A 20,498-nucleotide genomic window follows, 5' to 3' on the forward strand; every position below is an offset into this window, starting at 1 on the left:
CCTTTGCCCCCAATGCAAAAAAATGTCACAGTGATACCGCAGCACAGAAAACAAGTTGGTCTGACATCCATGTGCATAATATGAATTATCAATTAATTCCTCAACCAGAACTCTTAGGAACACTCAAAGTATTACACAATATTCTGAAAATGATTAAAGTAGAACAGTGGTTATTAGGGTTGGACTAATCCTATCCAGGCTGTACCCTGCTTAGTTATGGGATATACTCTATACCACCATCACCCTGTCTTAGGTGAAGCAGTAATTGGTAATGAGTAAGCAAGGGATCCTGATGTGCTATAGGTTAACTCAGATCCTCTTTTATCAAATATAGAGTAAACAAAAAAAGCAAGGCAGAGCTTTACCATTTTTCTGTACAGGTTGTGAGACATTTTGCATAAGAAATGGAAATGTGCTAATAAATAGGAAAAGGCAAGGCAGAATTACATATTTCGCTGAAATCAGAGAAACATATCATTTTTTCCCTTTCCTCTGTACAACTCATTAACCTTGTGAAATCCATTTCCATTTGCATTTAGATTTTATCATGAAAGTGTTTTTTTAATGACAGGATCCTTTCGTTTTTTGACCCATCTTAAATTTCTTTATTTATAAAGTGTTCTAATCCTACCACATGTGGTTTGCATAAGCCTTAAAGCCCTTTTGTATCATTTTCTGTCAAATAAATGTTTTTTTCTGCAAAGAGGTGATGGAGGAAGAGGAGACCAAAATATGAAAAAAAAAGGTATTTAAAAAGCGTTTGCTTGCTGACTGTCATCTCCAAAATGACTACTATCCATCAAACCCAGACAGTATGCCTTTCTTTATCCTGTAACTTACATAATTTACATTTCCTGTCACATAAAAATGTGCCCTAAAGACATAAACAAAGGACAAGACTTGCAAGTGCACCCGCAGAGAGACGCTTGAAACAAGAAAATTATACTCTGGCCTAGAATTCTTGTAGAACTTTTGATGACAGACGATCTATATGTGTCACGTACCTTGTACTACAAATAGCACCTATTGTATTAGAATTAGAAAATCAAAAACAGCAGTGGAGCTGTGCGATGGAGCTCAGTTATGAGTCTGTCGCTTGCCTCGTACTTATGTTGAGCTTAGAAGAACGGTCTCCGACTTTATATTTACGGTTTTTTAGTACTTCTTTGTGGTAAGTGCCAGCAGTTTGATGTTGACTTCTTGGTAACAGTGTGAATCGAGTTTCCCTGCATGGCTCTTTTCCACCTTTGTCTTAAGGTTTTAGCCTGAAGTTCTCCATCTGTTGACTTGTCAATATCCTTCATCATCATCCACTTGTCCCGAGCGGTGTCGCGGTGAGCTGGAACCTCACCCGGCAACACAGGGCGCAAGGCCGAAGGGGGGGAGGGGGACACACACCCAGGACAGGACGCCAGTCTATCGCAACGCACCCCGAGCACGGCTCAAACTCCAGACCCGCCACAGCGGGCACCAGCTGAACCTGCTGCGTCACCACGCCCCCCGCTAGTCTATCGCTTCTTCTCTTTCCTCCGAATTATCTAAGCATTACCAATCTTCCCATAATGTCCAAAGTATGAACCTCACTGTCATCATTTATACTTCCAGTGAAGTTTTCCATTGGATTTGAACCAATAACAATTTCTTTTCCTAGCAGTCCATCTCATCCTTGTGTTGTGGAACTCACAAGGACAGAGAGGCGTAGGCTTGAAGCAAGTCTGCAATGCAGTGATGCCTGGTGTAGCGCCAAATCTCTCCACGTTCAGTTCCTAACGGTGCACCGTGTTCACCATGTTTACGGGCTAAACGCTATCACTTGACAGCAGGTTCAAGACCTCCACTGGCTCTCTAAGCCAAGATGCAAAGTACACTAAGTATTCGCATAACTACTCAATCACAGGCTACTGCTTCCTACCTCTGAATTTTTACTTGAAACCTTGTGGAAAAACATTGTCCCTCAGCTTATATTGCAACATAATAGCGGGTACAAAAGTGTTGTGTTGGACTATTCCAAATTCCGCTGCAGAATATATTTGCGCAAAGTTTTCCAGAAGGCTTGAAACAAGTATTCCTCAGGAAAACATGTCCCACGATGATGTATTCCAGCAGATTATTTAACATCTACAAAGTCCTGGCAGAGACCCCCCGTCGACTGACACAAGTAAGGTAAATTGTTCATGAATGCAGCTGTTTCTCTGAGACACTGTGCCATACAAGAAAGGTGGGCCTTAACACATTACCTCAGAAACCTACACAGTTCACTGCTGCTTTTTATCCTAACATAGTTGTCTTAAAGAAGGAAAACATTTTATGCATTTTTAAACAACTTTTCCCAGAGTGTAGGGCTCCTCAAAGATTTATGCTTTGTTTAAAAAAAAACAAAAGAAACAAAAATCCCTGTACTGTTAAACATATGTCTGTACTGTTGAAAAATCTGTCCCACCTATGTAGACAGATTGTGTCGCTATATGGATCTCATGCTAGTTCCCATAGCTGCGTAAGACAAGTCCAAAGTCATGTTGGCCAAGGACTTAAAGGAATACCTTAATCTTAATGCCACCCTTATGCCCTGCAGGGTTACTGCCATGTCACCTTTGTAAATGTTTTATGTCTAAGACTTGTGTGGTAAAGAAACCAACTGGGGGTAATAATGAGTTATAGTTTATTACATGGACTAATGCTTTGCTCCCTTTAAGAGAAATGTGAGGAGTGGGGTCAAGAAGAAGGTCAAACAAATCAGTTTGCTGCAGATCAATACAACAAATGAAGGATAAACTGTAAGGATCGGAACATTGGCTGACATTGAAAAAATGGAGGAAGGCCCAAATAATCAGCAGGACCAACAGAGATGTAAAAAACTACCTAGAGAAGTAGTCCTTTCAACTAAGTATTCAAACTGACACTGTCATTTTGAAACACAATAAAGGAATTATTATTTAAATAATATTATTCCCAAGCTGGGTCTTCTGCTGTTCCATCAAAGTCCACAGGAACTGAAATTCTGAGCTAAAATGAAGCCAAAAATAAATTTTTCAAGCAATTTTGAGTTTCTTCCCATTAGAAACCACAAAAATATGCATTTGAAAGTAAATCCACAGTTTCAAGTTTATGCACTTGTTTTTGTTTTGTGTTCAACACTGCAGAATACACAAACTTTTAAAAAGCTATTTCATGAATGAATGTCTTGTGTGGGATTAACTGGAACTCATACCGAGGATACGAGTCAAAAACATAATCTATATCGTACACTGTAGAATATCGTAGTGTGACATAATAAAACATTAATAGGTTGTATAATTGCAACATATTTCTTTCACCTTTTCACAGGCTTTTTGTATTTTTATATTCAATTAGAGGTGATCTCTTTGTAGTTAGTTGTCTTGCACTTCCACTGGTGTTATAAATTTGAGTATGTAAAATTTTATCTGAATGGTTACATCGAGGTGGACACAGGGGCGCGGGGGGTTTGACCTGTGCCTGGTCTTTGGTGGGTCAGAGGTTCGGGTTCTTCTTGGGGTGCCTTGCAATGGACTGGCATCCCATCCTGGGTCTGTCCCCTCCCCACTCAGCCTTGTGCCCTGTGTTGCCAGGCTAGGCTCCGGTTCTTCAGGATAAACGGTTTTGGACAGTGTGTGTGGTTACATCAAATTTTGAAGACGAATTGAAAAAACCATGGTTGCCAATAATGGCAAGTCACGGATTAGGGAACAACAGTCATTCAGGGTTTGAAGCATATATATTAAGCAGGTGGGAGGGGACTCAATTATTTCTTCTATAACCCCAGAGGTAGGATAAAAATCAGCATAACAACTGCAGGACAAAGCCCCCCAATCCTCTTTGTTATTTTTATTTTGTGTCTTTTCAGCCCATTAAATTAACGGAGGCTTCCACTGCCCTTGGATGTAAGGAATCTAATGGACAATGCAGTGAAAAATTCATGTATTGTTATGCAGGTGGTTTCTCTCAACCACACCCTACATTGTTAATTCTACATTGATATTTTACAAAGTACAAGCTTGTAAATATCAGTGTGCTCAATAATATATCTCTATTCCAAATTCCTCAGTGATAAAGAAAAGATTTTTCACATTTTCCATCCTGGAGCCAATAAATAATGCTTCAAAGAGCAGGTTCAAGCCTGTAATATTATTTTTCATAGAGAAATATAAACATCATACCTTCTGAAACACACAGACTGTCTGAAACCGCTTGTCCCAAGTGGGGTCGCGGTGAACTGGAGCCTAACCCAGCAACACAGGGTACAAGGTTGAACGGGGAGAGGAGACAGCCAGGACAGGACGCCAGTCCATCGCAAGGCACTCCAAGCAGGACTTGAACCCCAGACCCACCAGAGAGCAGGACCCAGTCAAACCTGCTGCACTTACCAGGCACTCACGTGCACGCGCGCACGCACACATGCACACACACGCACACACGCACACACTTACTTTCTGAACCGCTTGTCCCATACGGGGTGGCGGGGAACCGGAGCCCACCCAGCAACTCAGGGCGTAAGGCTGGAGGGGGAGGGGACACACCCAGGACAGGATGCCAGTCCGTCGCAAGGCACCCCAAGCGGGACTCGAACCCCACACCCACCGGAGAGCAGGACCCGGTCCAACCCACTGCGCCCCCCTTAATATAATATAATGTAATATATCCCAACTAACATATTGTTATATTTCAAAAAATTGTGACTTCAGTGAATATGTTGGTAGCTCTAACTTTTATAAACACTACTTTTAACATAAATATACAGTATACTCCATGTTTTTTTTTTTTTTTTTGGCCACAGATTCTGCAATTTCATAACATAGGAGGAAAACCATTAAAGTACTGTAACAAAGTTAAATTACTTGAGACAACTCTGAATTTCAGTATTCAGTTTTAACAATTGTGCTTTTGGCAGGTTGCTTTGTTTACTGGAGCATGCTGATGTCTATATACAGTAGATGTGTCACTTTATTAGAAATTTCAAAAAGGAGGAAAAAAAAAACATTTTGTTACCCCATTGCTACTGAACTATGCAGAGAAAACTGCACACATTGAACAGATTAATCTAGCAAGGTCTCACTCTCTTTGAAAACTAGATAGAAACACTAGTGGATGAAAGAAACATCACTTGCCATTCGTTCAAAACTATTCCTGTGCAAAACCATTATATGACTCATAAGGATGTCAAAGCAGTTTTTAACATCATAGGCATCCAGAAAGGTTAAATTTTAGATGGTGAATATTGCATTAATTTTAAGGCATATTACATAAAGTTTTCAGACTTGTATTTGCGTTTTTTGTGCAAGTTAATGTGGTGGGTATGGTAAGTGAGGACACTACTGTGCAGGCAAGTTCAGGACTTTAACTTGAAATGAAGTCAATGAAAGCTATTGAACATTTTAAGGTGATCATTATAATGTTAATATGGACTCATAGCTCAAGTTTGCATGAGGAAACAGAAGTTTCTTACATTATTTTTAATGTTGCAACAGGATGTGTAAGATCTGTACATTGTTTTTTTTTCTCAAGGCTATACAACCTCAGTTTTCTCGTAATTAAACTGATTTCTGACACAGACTTTTTAGTATCTGATATCTAAGTTTACAGAATAAACATATACGCACATTTTCTGAAACCGCTTGTCCCATGTAGGGTCACGGGGAGCTGGAGCCTAACCCGGCAACACAGGATGTAATGCTGGAGGGGAGGGGACACACCCAGGACGGGACGCCAGTCCGTCACAAGGCACCCCAGGCAGGACTCGACCCCCAGACCCACCAAAGAGCAGGACCCGGTCAAACCCACTATGCCACCGCACCCCCCTTTACAGAATACTGACTGTTTCTTTATCTTCATGAAAAGACATATGTATATTATGTATAATATGCTTAACTAGCAAAGCTTTTGATGTTTAAATTTCCAGCTGGCAATATGAGTAAGAAGAATTAAATAGGGACCAGAAACAGATCCTTGTAGGACTCCACACACAACATTTTTGTTCTCATTTCCCTCATCCGAGGAAATACTGTCCTCCTGTCAAACAATACTCAGACTGTTGTAAAATTTTATCAGACCACCCTGCCCAGTGGTGAAGGTGGTGCAATTCATGGGGGCTTAAAGCTAACACTGGATAGGCATGTTGTGAACAATAAAACAAGGTGGATCCACATTCATTTTATTTATACTAAGTATGAAAGTACAAGCAGGAGGGGGAGCCTTCAGGTGTCATGAACCAGAAGAACAATTTGAATGATTATGAGGGACACCTCTCCAGCTTTACCCAGCCCTATCAGTGCACCTGATCCCAAATTACCGACCAGCCCTATAAAAGGGGTGAAGGAGTACTATCAGGTTGCGGATTATTAATCAGCACTAAATTGCTTTACCTGCATTCAGTAAAAGATCCTTGTTTATGTACTTGGTTTCTCAAAGTCTCGTTCTCCATGCATTTCTGTTCCTGTTTTGTCTGCACCAGTCCTTCGTGCTTCTGTCCTTGTCCCTGTCTCCATCCTTTGTGTACCCGCTCTGTTGTCGTACGGCTCTTCCACTTATTGTCCACATAACAACACTGTTTGAGCACTTTACTTTTTAATTTCCACCGAGAAATTTTATTTACACTCTACGTTCGAACTCTTAACTACTTTCGTCCATGTCTGGACATTACAGTAAAATACGTCCACATGATTGTCATGTCCAAAAGTTACAACTCCAACCTACTGTCATTTCCAGAAATTTGAACACTGGAGATGGCAGTGTGCTTGAATGACCTCAGAGCCATGGAAGGGTTTATCACATGATGTTGAAGATGCTCCATCAGTCTCAGGGTTTAAAACCAACCCCTTTCAAAGCCATAGCATTTAATCATATTTTGTAGCTGGTTTCTCTGAGACCTCAAACAAAATTGATGTAAAAGTTTCCGAAGAGGACCCATGAAACATGTTTATGCACAGTTCCCATATAATTCAGAAAAGTCATGAAGAATCAAGCTTTTAAGAGAAGGTTAAATATATTTTTGATCTATTAAAGTAGATCTGGGATCTCAGGGACCCCAAACATAAAGTAATGGTTTTAAATAAACAATGATGTAAATTTGTGGCGAACCACAGGGGTAGCTTTACAAAAAACCTTGTGATCTCAGAAAAGGGTAGTGGCACAGAAATTCAGTGATGATATTTACTCCTGAACTGATACACAGCCTTAATTCCAACTTTCTTTTTATATATCATATAACCCTTAAACAAATTTTTCCAACTTAAAAATAATTTGTCTCACCTAAACTCTATGAGGGGGCATGGTGGTGCAGTGGGTTTGACTGGGTCCTGCTCTTTGGTGGGTCTGGGGTTTGAGTCCTGCTTGGGGTGCCTTGTGATGGACTGGTGTCCCATCCTGGGTGTGTCCCCTCTCCCTTCAGCCTTGAGCCCTGTGTTGCTGGGTTAGGCTCCAGCTCCCCTCGACCCTGCAGGGGGCAAGCGGCTACAGATGATGTATGTGTGTATGAACTCTATGATATAGTCCTGAACTTCAGAAAGATGTTTTTCAAGCTTCCCAGCCACAGCAGGACAATAATGTTAAACTGACACCTTCTCTTGTGGTTCAGAGTTCAGGATATACCCTTTGATTTGCCCCTGTTTTTTGTTTTACAATTCTAATGTGAGAGTGACACCCACTCATTTTTCACAGTGTGATAACTCAGCAGCAGCACCCAGACTGCTTACTATGGCAACATATTGTTTGGTTTTATTTTTTAATCAGTGTAAAAAATTTTCAGATGCCTTGGTGTAGAGTTTTATTATCAATGACATCAGTGTCGAATGGATAAGAGGAGTAGAATATGAAAATGTCAGTCCTATTCACTGCAATAAGGTGTAATGACTGCAAATTGCTATTTATCTCATTTTAATTTTCATAAAGGTGATTAAACTGCTCTTAACTGTGACCATAATACAACACACCAATTTAAATGTATTAATAAATTAATAATGTGGAAAAAAATGCAAGACAAGACTTCTTTAAGTGCTTTTAGACTTGCTGAACTGAGAATCTTTTTGAATGCACATATGCTAATATAGTCAAATTTCTTATGCATCTGGTTTGCATTTCTGTGTAGCATAGGAAAACAAGGCTTATAAAGGTTACTGTAAACCTGTGTGCATGACTTGGTCTTTATTACTGTAAAGATGATTGATGTCTGTCAGGATAGGACACACCCTTCCGTACCAGCGGCTTCCCCAGAACAACTGAAAACAGAAAATAGAAAAAACCTCCAGGGACCCTGTGAAGATAAGTATGTGACGGCAGCCGTCATCATCAGTGTGTTCACTTTTTAATGCATTGCTGTAGGGCACTGAGAGCGCATTGGGAATTGTATGTGATTATATATAATTTTTTTTTTTTTTATATCTATATATATAGTTATTGTTTTTCCAGTGAGATATTTATCCTTATAACTTTATCATTAGCTCTTTGCCATACATGGCATGATATAAAACGATACATTTCACTCCATCCAGCTGTGATCAAGAAACTGTTTTAATTGTGTAGGAGTCTCAAGCACCGTCTTCAAGCGATAAAAAAGGAAATCATTTTCAGTTGTCCTTGTATTGGCTTTTTTTATGTGGCTGTTTCTAGATACACCACTTACAATGGGTCACTCATCCATACATCTGTAGAACATACTCTCTCTGTCACTCACACACTACAGGGGAACCTAAACAAAATGTCTTTGGATTGTAGGAGGAAACCAGAGCACCAAGAGGAAACCCATGCAGACACATGCAAACTCCACACAGAGCGAAGAGGGGTCGAACCCACATCCTCTCACACCACCCAGGTGCTGTGAGAGAGCAGTACTCACTGTGCCACCATGCTGCCCATGTACATTGTTCATTCCTGGATGTGTGAGCAGGAAATATAAAATAAGTGTGAATACCAGAGAATCTAAATGGCATGTAACACAAACCAGCCATTGCTTCTCAGTGGTTCAGTCACATTGCAGTAAATTGCTCCCAGCAAATACAGAAAGTAGCCAGTAGATGGTAAAAGGAGGGACAAAGCGATAACAGCTGACAAAAAAGCCACAGGGCTGCAGGGGCTCCCCATGTTAACCACAACTGGTCCCCATGGGTCTTCTCTTCATTTCTGGCTGCATTTCTAAACATCAAGATCTAAAATTATTCCATGAAACTGATCTGACTTTGGCATGAAATTAAGTTCCCGTCAAACTTGATTTCCAGCCAGAAGAAAAGGACATTTAACTCTGAATTCTTATCAATCAGCAACAAGGATTAATGTCATGTCCACGCCCACAACACAAGGGACAACACCTGACTCTGCACTAGCTCCTGAGTAATCGCTCACCCTATAAAGACCTGTACCATTGCGGAATCTCGTTTGGGACAACTGCCCTTCCTCGCGTTACTTCCCACACACTTACTCTATTCTCTGTTCACGATCTCCGGTTTTTTGACTCCTTGCTTCGTTTTCTGACCACGTCCATGGATCCTTATTCCTGTCCTGTTCGCCGATCGACCGACCCTTCGCCTGTCCCTGGTTTTGAGAACTTGCCTCTCCCTCAACTTCAGACGAACAACGTTGTACTTGGGTTCAGCTGTCCCAGCTCCTGTGTTCCGTGTGACAATTACACTGATAAGGATTCAATTTGTTTTGAATAGTGGAGAACCAATCTGAAATGTAATTGAAGGATAGTTTTTATTTTATTTTATTTAGTTTTGCTTCATTTGTTGTTTTAATAGCAGCTAACCCCAGTATAAAGACTGGGGCATGTAAAAAGTATTACAGTATCTGCAGATTCCTCAGCAATAAAACTAATAATGGAAGTGATAAGTAATACTGGTTCATCATTTTCTAAAAAGGAGATTGTGTTATTTAAAAAGAAACCCTAGTCTATGAAAAACAGCTCTGCAGAAAACCAATTTTAAGTTGCAGTTGTCTATTTTACAATGAACTCAGAAAAGCTGTTTTTTCTGAACCAGAATGTTTAAACGTGTCCAGCCAAATAGCATATGGTAAGCAATATTTAGTAATACCAGCATAATATTCAAAGTTTTGAAGATATGAGGATATTGCTTACTCAGCAACCTCAAGATTTTGAATCAGTGATGCTCATTTGCTTACTGGGTTTATTTACAGTAGTCTGAAATAAGTATTTACTGAAAAAAAATCATCTGGTAAGAGAATGAATGTAAATGCTATTCAGCATAAAAAGAGAAAAAAGAGATAGATTTAGATTGGAAAATACTGTTAGGGATGATGAAAAGAACATATTTTTTTCCCAAAAAGCCATTTTTTTTCCCCATGGAAAGCATGTGTATCTTTTGGGTATTTCAGAATAAAAGTCGATTATTTGTCATTTGCAGTTACACTGGGTGCACTGGGCATTGAAATGCTTGTGACGAGGCTCAAATTCAGACATTAACAGTACAAGCACGTATTAGACATGAACAAACATTTATACAAGAATGGTTGAGATGATGCTGCAATGTAGTAGATAAATGAAAATGAAAACAGTGGTGGGCAAATGGCATAGTAAGAGTGACATGTGCTTAATAAATAAGGCAGAACAATAAATACAAGTACAATAAATAGTAAATAGTAAAACTGAATAGTAAATACTGAATAGTAAATATGTAGGTGTCCGGAAGTGGCAGTAATAAAGTGTCGCAGTGCTAGATGAAGGACTACTGGCTGTTAAGTAGTCTGATGGCTTGAAGGTATTATTTGCAATAATAATAATAATAATAATGAGAAGAAGAAGAAGAATAATAATAAAAGTTGAAAGGAAGTTTTCCATTTGAAAGGAATGGTAATTATACAGAAATGCTGTGTGACTTATTTGTCAGATGAAATCAGAGAGACACATTAGACATGGAAATACAGTATAAAAAGCAAACAGTCTCTAGGAACGTGTATTATTTGCCATGCTTTTCATCTGGAACATATTAAAAACCAGATCAGTGAGATGTAAAGCAATATCAGTGAAAATGTCACCAGGGGTTCATGTAGTTATGTCCACTGCTCTCGGAATCAGTAGAGTCACTGTTGAGTTGAACACTTAAGGTTCTGGAATGCATATTGTGTCATTTGAAAATCCAGTCTCAGCAGTCCAACCTACAAAGGTTTCTTACAGATCCTGTAGGTTAATAAATGGTTTGGAACACCAATGAACTCAAGTCAAGAAGTAAAAGCAGTTAGCAAAACAAGTTAAGAAGATAATTTACTCGTAGCCATGCAAAGTCAACACCAATTTCATTTATTGTAGATTTTATTTATTTTATATTTAACTGCTATACTTCATTGTGTAGAGGTTAATAGAGGATATTCAGTTCTGCCATAAATCAGCTTTTTGATTGCTAAGATATTAACTGTGCCTTTTACATTTACATTTATTCATTTAGCAGACGCTTTTCTCCAAAGCGACGTACATCTAAGAGAAATACAATTTTTGCATTACATTAGGAGAAAGAGACATAGCTGCAGACATGTGATTCTTAAGTAAACCTAATTTGTTACTTTCCACTTGATGTACCAGTGTTCATCTCTTGAGTAGGAGCATTATATGCAGGATAGATGAATCCTGATAACCTTCTTACGTTTTTTTTTTTTTTTAAGAAGGTACACAAACATTTACATAGAATGCCGGAGTAGTGGCTGTGTAAACGGTTATCTGGGGAGGATCATAAAGTTACGATGCATGAACATTTACACCATACATGAGCTGGAGAGATCTTGGGTGAAGTGAGTCTGGAAAAAATTAGTTTTCAGACCCTTCTTGAATGTAGACAGAGTTTCAGCAGTTCCAAGTGAGGGGGGAGGTCATTCCAGCACAACGGAGCTGGAGCCAGAACCAAGAATCTCCGTTTTGTGCACTGGACCACCAAGCGAGCGGAAGTAGATGAGCGAAGGGGTCTGGTTGTGGTGTAGCGAGATCGAGTCTTGGAGATAGCTGGGAGCGGTTTTTTTGATGCATTTGTAGGCCATAACCAGGGTCTTGAGTTTGATCCGGGCAGCTATAGGAAGCCAGTGCAGAGAGACGAGGAGGGGAGATACATGGAAACATTTTGGCAAGTCAAACACAACTCATGCAGAAGTTTTATAAATTACACTGTTCAGATAATATAATGTGTGCAGGATTATGAAGTTGTTTTTAATTAAAGTCTACTACTTCATAAGCAGTTCCAAAAGAATGAAATAAATACTTTAAAAAAAATCCAGGCAACACTTTGAACAACACGAATTTCTGTTTCTCATGTTGGTCTGCTGGACCATCCAGAGTCTCCAATAAATGCAATTTAAAGTCAGTAAAAGCTTTCAATTAGAGGTGTCAGTGTTCATGAGGATGAATCAAAGGTGGAGACATAAACAATCACGACTGTGGAGCAGCACAAGGTCGATCGCGGCCACTGCGGAGCACACAGGAGCAGGAAGTCATGAAGCACACTATCTCATAAATGGCTTCTCATCAACCCTAAAGTCCTGGATTAATATCGTAACCTTCAAGCCAAATTGCCTGTTGATTTTTTTTATGCACTAGGAAGTAACAGGATAGATTTATTTCAGCAAGATTACAGTCATGAATTATTCCATAAAAGAGTGAAGGCCAAATATACCCAACTTGGAAAAGAGATATTTGTTATTAAAGAATCACAGAATGTTGAACTAGAACATTCTGTCTTCTCTAATGAATCACAAACGGCTTGTCTGATGGCAAGGATAGATATCATCTTATCCGGATTACGGTGCCCAGAAAGAGATGAAACGATGTTATTTCTCACCAAAAAATGAGAGTAAAAGATGTGTGAATGTTTATTCTTGGTCTACGCAGTTAGTTGTACACACACACTCATACACACACATATATGACTATATGTACATATATAAACTTAGACATGTTTTATATATAAATACACAGATGCACATGTATATATGAAGAAAGGTATCCTGGAAAATTCTCAGCATTCCAGTACAACATGTCGGAATTGGTGATGGTTTGGTGCCATGAATGAAAATACAAGACAATAACAATATACAGTACGATGACAATGTGCACGCAGTAAATAACAACACAACAATGCAAACACAAAACATGCAAACAATTTACAGGACATAACAGTGCAAATGACAGCAATGTGCAAATAGAAGTGCAATTTTCAGATGTACTAGTGTGAATCGTGTGAGATAAAGTGGTGTAAGACTTGATTAGTTGTGATTGGGGGGTGAACTTTGGTGGTTTTATTGAGGAGATGGATGGCTTCAGGAAAGAAGCTGTGGAGATGGTGAGAAGTCTGAGAGGTAATGGACTTATGCTGCCTCTGAGGGGCAACTTTGGTGAAGAGCTGACTGCTAGGATGGGTGGGACACACAGAGATCTCTCCAGCTCTCTTCTTCACCCAGGTCTTCAAACGGGTCTTTCATTTAATGGTAGCTGACAGCCATTGAGCTTCTCAGCAGAGTGGCCTGCTTCTGGAGAGGGTGGAGACGGGGGGGGGAGCCAGATGGTGATGGAGGTGGCCGAAACGCTGTCAAACATCGGGTTGTGTAAAAGTTCATCAGGATCCGTTGTGAGATGCAATTCCTACAAAATTTTGAAAAACCTGTAACTGGTGTTGAAAACACAGAATATTGTGGTTTGACATTTCCCCCTTAAATCTTAGTATGTGTTCTCATTACTGAGACCATGATGTGAACAGTGACAGAATAAACACCAATGACATTTATATTTCTTGGTTTCATTTCTTGACAAGACCTCCTCATTGTCTCTACGCTCCCAGCAACTTTCAAACTCTTTGGAGATAAATTGCTTCAGGTATCGTGAAAATTAATGTGTGGGAAAGAGGAAGTAGGATGTATGTATTTTTGGAAGGTGCAAGCAGTACACAATGCCCCTGGTGCATCAGCAATTGTTATTGTACTTTTCTGCTTTTATTTAAAATAGCAGTTATTAGATGGGGGCGGCACAGTGGTGCAGCAGGTAGTACTACTGTCTCACAGCACCTCGGCTGTTTGAATGTAGGTTTGATCCCAGCTCAGTCTTTGTGTATTTACATGTTCTCCCCATCTCTGTGTTGATTTCCTCCTGGTGCTCTGGTTTCCTACCTCTCTAACTTGCCCACGGTATGTGTGTCTATGTGTTTGCCCTGCAGTGGACTAGCTTGCTGTCCAGGGAGCTCCCGAGCCCCACAGCTTTGCACCCACTGATTCCAGGCTGGCCTCTGGACTGCTGTGACCCTGACCAGGGTACGTGATTAATGAAAGTGAGTGAGTTGCTATATGTTCCAGGTTTATAATAATAATGATTGCTTAAAATAGTAATTTTCATGACTGTGACTTCGTCAGTCTGAATTTTTAGGAGGTCTTCTAAGCCTAGATAAGCATTAAAAAGCTGATTAATGATGGCTTTTTAAAGACTTTGTGTGTTACAGTTCCCCTAAACTATTTTGAATATATTACACATCCATCACTGTCAATGAATGAAGCAAAAAAAAACGTACACATGCTTAATAAAAGTGTCTAAATGTTGGGCTGTCTCATAGCCCAGGTCACAGTTGTACCGTATATGACCATTTATATATCCAAGTGCACAGTCAAACAAAATACTTAATCTTACTTAAATTATAATATTGATAAACATAAAAATGATATTAGTTTAATTAATAAAGCTCATGTATCTCTTTGTAGAGTTAGGATATTTTTGTGACTTCCTTGCCTTTTTCTGTGAGAAATGCAATGGTATTTGAAATTTATCAATAATGCATTGAGTGTGTCAGAAACCAAATACAAAAGCAGAGTAACCAATATAAAAAGGGACAGCAAATTTCCATTTCTGTTCATACACACACACACACACACACACACACAAATATATATATATAGTCATATAGCATTAATACATGCTGAACCGCTGTGACATATGTGCCAGGAATATTTCCAGCTTCAGATTTTATATCAGAAAATTATGACATGTGGCAACAGCATGAAAGAATTCCAAACAACAATATTTTGAAAGATAAGAATGGCAATCCAGCAACTTTCTTGTCCAATGAATAATATTATCTTTTCATGACACTGATCTCACTTCTGAGACTGCAGAAAAGATGTGATTGTGTTTTTGTAGTATTAGAAGCCATTTTACTTGAATGATCATATGAGAAATGTCTATAACACTTTTGATTTGAATGAACTGGTGGTTTTATCCCATAGTGCCCAGCTTGAAGTGCAACAGCAGAAATAGAGATGTTGAGGGGTTTACAAATGTCTCTGGAATGAAAACAGCTAGATGTGGCAGCAACAGTATTCCTGGAATTCACCCATACCATCTTGGTGTTGCCCTATCAGCGTGCCGGATAAAGGGCCAGGAGAAACTGTCTCCTCTCATTCCCAGGACCCCCAGGGAGATGAGATAGAGCTCCACAGAAAAACTGAAATATTAAAAATGGGCATTAGGCGTCTGGTGCCTCTGCCGCAACCATGGCCAGATACTCTAATTGGGGTTGAGTTGAGCTGTGATCAACTCCCTTATAAGGGATTTTCCACTACTGGGAGTTGCATCGAGTTAATCTCAATTTGGAACATGCTGACAATTTAAATAGATGTGTTCCCCAGCATCAGGCAAGAATGAGAACACAACTCTAAGTGGAGCACAATGCATCGTGAAATGAACCACCGTTAGGCTACTGCTTGTAGGGACTGCGTTCTTCAGTCTACACATGGGGTATTCCTTTTTGTACATCTTTACACATGAGATACAATGCATGGAGAATATTCATCCGGGGACTTGATAACCATGAACATGTACATTTTCAAGAGTGGTGTAATGTCCAGATGGAAGTCCGATATGGGCGCGCGTTGTTGTTACGCCCGAAGACGGGCAGAAAGTAAAATAACCCCACATGCACAGTGTATTTATAAGTGCACTGTGCAAACTGTAAAGTACCAGGTAGAAGTGAAACAATGAACACAGGACAAGGATACACACAGTGTATTCGCACAAAGGTGAAAAGTGAACCTGAGTGAGACTTGAACACGGAGGCGTGACAAAATACCGGACTGGAACGCCAGACCAGGCCTGGAGAACAAGAGGCAGGAGTAGACAGAACGGGCACTCGGGACTGGAACATGAACACCTATGGAACAAAACTTGGGAAACAGAGAACTAATGATCGCTAAGAGATCACAATGAAACACTGATTAGGAATCCACAATCTATCCTTGGCCGCTTGCTCCTTTTCTACCTCAGCAACTACCAGATTGTGAACAAGTGCATGGATCTGGGCTAGCGGCACTCAGTGGCACCTCCTTTGGCCCTTAGCAGTATTCTCCTTGTGAGTTGTGACATGTGGAAGATAAGCGTTACATTTTTTATGGTATTTGACAGTATGTGACCACACTTGTGATTCCAGAACCATTCTGCTCCATTAAGGGAGGCAGTGGACCCAATTCCATCCCACATACATGGGAGTGGATAAGGGTTCAATGAAGAGCACTGAGTAGAAATCCAGTTCTCATGGGAGCGTAATTACTTTAAGGTCTTGACTTAGGCCATTGACCAAGATAAAGTTCAAAGACATCACGGTACTTTGGAGACCTCACACATACAAAACAAACAGATCATAGTAACAGAACCCTGGTTTTCCTCAATTAAGGTGAAGGTCCCACCCTGTCAAATCTAAAACTGGAATGTACTCTTACTCTGGATGTGCGTGCCTAAAAAAATCCATACATTAAGCATGATGTCGTCTACATTTATTCATTTAGCAGGTGTTTCTCTCCAAATATGCAGATTATTGAGTAATATTTCACTGATACCTTTGTTCAAGGTGACATACAGTGCTAGGTACAGTACAGTAAACTCCCTACTGTCACTTTCCTGAAAAACCTCCCCTAACACAGAGAAAACATGCAAACTCAGCACAGGTTGAGCCAGATTCACACCCATGCTCCAAATGCTCAACCAAAGTGCCGAGAAGCACCAGAACCACCCACTGAGCCACTAAGCTGCCTGATTTATCAAAGCCCCCCTGATACTGGGCAGTGTTATCATTACATCGTTCTGTATGCTACTCCCATAGTCTGAAAACTTGCTCAAGTAAAGAGCCTTGTTGAATGTTTTTCTGGGATAACCTGGTGCCTGGAGTTTCCATAAATCATACTGTTTATGCACCTTGAGGAAATTTTGTGTTGAACTTTCAAGTCCAGTGTTACATAATCTGAAAAAGATCACTGTTTTTAATTATACCAGTGGAGAGAAAGTTTATTTAAGATATTATGCTGCTGTCGTAGATTTATATATAAGTATAAAATGTAAAAAAGGGATATTCTTCAAAATTGGTACAATGGGTACTATGTGATATTTTTACCTAATAATGCTGGTGTTTTGAACACTTCCATATTCTGATTAAACCCATACATGATACACAAACAAGATAAAATATCCCACATGGTCATCACTTAGCAAACTGCTGAGAACAGCAAGAAAACGGCAATTATTTATTCATTTTCATTGATTCACATTTTTGAAGGGGCGATCAGTAATTGTAGCATGAATCATCCAATTGATTTTGCGTACAAAGGCATGCACGTGCAGATGTCGGGGGAGATCTTCAGAATCTCAGAGTGAAATGAACTATGACATGTTGAACATTCAGCAGATGGGTCCCTTAAGCGCTGAGAGGCTATTTCCATAAGGATCTCAATTAGTTGCTTGGCTGCTTCTGCATGTGCCATTATCAAAGCCCATAATTCTTGAAAAACAAAAAAAGGTGAATGCCAGAGAAAGGCAGCTGTGTTCTCTTTTTGTGGAGAAAAGAATATTGCTCCCAGAAATCAGGAATGGAAATGTTGTTTCATACATACAGCATCACAATGACCATAATGTGTATACATGCCAATGTGTTCTGCATCATCTTTAGGTTGCTTTTGTTTCCTCTAAAGCAATTTTCATGGTTTGACTCAGCTTACAATGATGCAAGATGTGCTATAGAAAACAATGTAGATACACACAAGTTTACAACTCCATTACCAAAAAGAATGATGGGAGCTTTTTTTTCCTTCTCCCACATATGAATCTGCCTGCGGCAGAAGCCCTAAAATCTCATCCGTGCCAATATAACATTGCCTTGTTCAGTTTTGCTTTTGGCACAGAATGTTTTTCAGCTCTGAATGTTAAAGGCCAGACTAGTTATTATATCCTGAAACTCAGCAAAGTGAGGAAGCAACATCACTCCCTGACTTGCTGGATTATTTATGACTGATAATACACAGATAAAAACATAGGTGAGGCTGCTATTCAGGGTTTCCTTATAAGTGGTTCATAAAGCACATGCAACTTCAGGAATAAAGATTTAACATTTTTGAACTACAATTAAAAACACATTCAGATGAATTCACAACAATAAAATAATAATAATAATAATAAAAAAAAAACGTTGTCACCAGCAGTTTGAAAATGGGTAGGAAGCTAGACATGGCTAATGAACTTTCATAATTTGAAAGCAAGAGGTGAAAGCACTGCCTTAGTTACTTACCTTACCTTACTATGGAGCTACTTTGCTGTGGGTGCTGGAAGCTGATTATGGAGGATGCAGTAAATAAAACAATTTCTGAGGCATGATCCAAAAAGATTTTACTTTGTTCCATAATGGCAAATTGTACTGGAAATGACAAAGTCAAAGTAAGCTGGTTAGTCCATAATGAAAATGAACTGCAGCAGTTTTTCTGCTTACCGAGGGATTTATTTCGGGGTCTGACATCTTCACCACATATTCAGAGTCGCTGAAACATTATAACAAAGCCACAAAATGTACAGATACCCGGCAAAGGTAATTTAGGTTGAATGCTCCGTTTTCACCGCTTTAAGAGTAATTCTGCAGTCCAGCACTTCTGAGAGCCTGGAGACAGTGTATTCCAATGGGCAGAAACACTTCAGTGGGTTGTACCATGAAAAGATAATTATACAAATTATGTAAAAGCATTGAATTCATTCACAAGGACGCATTCAGCTGCAGACTAATTCCAGTAGGGGCCAAAACTTTCCAATTTCATCTAAACCTTGAGGAGCAAGTGCAGAGCTCCAACTGTGAATGTAATACAAGAAAATTAACAAAGACTAAAAAAAATTACTGCAATGGCTGCTTTAAGAAGACGACAGCTAAATTAAATCTGGTTCATGTCTTCAGTAGTGCCAGTTAGACATATGGATGTCATTACTTCAATGAACATTAAGCCGAAAACATTATTAACCATATTTAAACACAGCATTGTAATAACTCTTCCATTGTTTTATTGCATTTTAAATAAATTTTCAACATAAAATATGTAAAATACAATATAGAATTTACAGTAACTAGAGCGTAATTGTATTATAGCTAAGGTAAGACTTACTAGATTAAATCATGCATTTTTCCTGTTCATACTAGTCCAGGTTTCAATTTCTGAGACTGGCTCCTGTCTCGACAGGAAAAGATCTGCGAGCCCAAAAATCAAAGTTTTAGACTAGACGTGCCTCACGCAGGAGCCGCATGAGAATCTCTGACACTGCACGTTAGATTAGGAGATGGCGCAGAGGTAAATCAATTGAGGCACTGTGCTGTCGATGACAGCCGGCCGGGATGTGCCATGTTTCGCACTGCAGGATGACAGCACTGTTGTGGCCGGGGAGGAAGATTCTTCACTCCTTTCGCTGTCGTTCACTCGAGCGTTTTTCCTTTTCCTTCCCCTCTTTTTGAAGGACCACCATGTGCAGCTCCAAGATGGAAACAGAATACCAGGGGTTTGCAGAGCTAGTCCTGGCAGTTCGATGTGTAAACAGATATTCATGTTCGTACACCTAGTCTCATGAATGCTTTGCTGAGCAAATTCGGGCTGTGACTGACATAAATTAGCACTTTACTTCCGACATTACCAATTTCAAGATATCACATACACTGCGAAATACGAGTCACAAATTTTCAGTTTTGAAAAACCTGTATTTCTGCACCCAGCCTGTAGTTGGCAGTAAAACACACCCAGACAGAGCAATAATGTGTGACCACATTAATTTAACTCATTTCCACAGAGTGTGATGTTCTGCGTCAGCAATCTATAGGAAGATATGATGAATGCTGCACATTTTTACGCAATAAAATCAACCGACAATAAGTAATAAATTGGAATTTGTGTATTTTCATTTCATTGACTAATCTAAAAATTAAGAAGTATGCTAAAATTAAAGTATGACGCAACAAGCTGAATGAATATTTCTGGGAAGCATCAGACAGTACTCCAACAAATCTCTCTACATTGATATTTATTAACGGAAGTTTCAGGTGGCGTATGTAGTTAACGTTACTTCTAGGTTCAGCACTCATTGTTTTGTAGTTTCATTAGAAAGCCAGGATTAGAATTGTCTGTTGCAGTATATTTCTTCCCAGCTAGGTTTACAATACATTGCTTATCCTTGCGCAGCATGTCACATGGGGAAAATAACTAAAATCTTTGAAAAAGTAGCAAATGGA

The sequence above is a fragment of the Scleropages formosus genome, chromosome 24, assembly GCF_900964775.1.
Source record: "Scleropages formosus chromosome 24, fSclFor1.1, whole genome shotgun sequence".
NCBI classification, from domain to species: Eukaryota; Metazoa; Chordata; class Actinopteri; order Osteoglossiformes; family Osteoglossidae; genus Scleropages; species Scleropages formosus.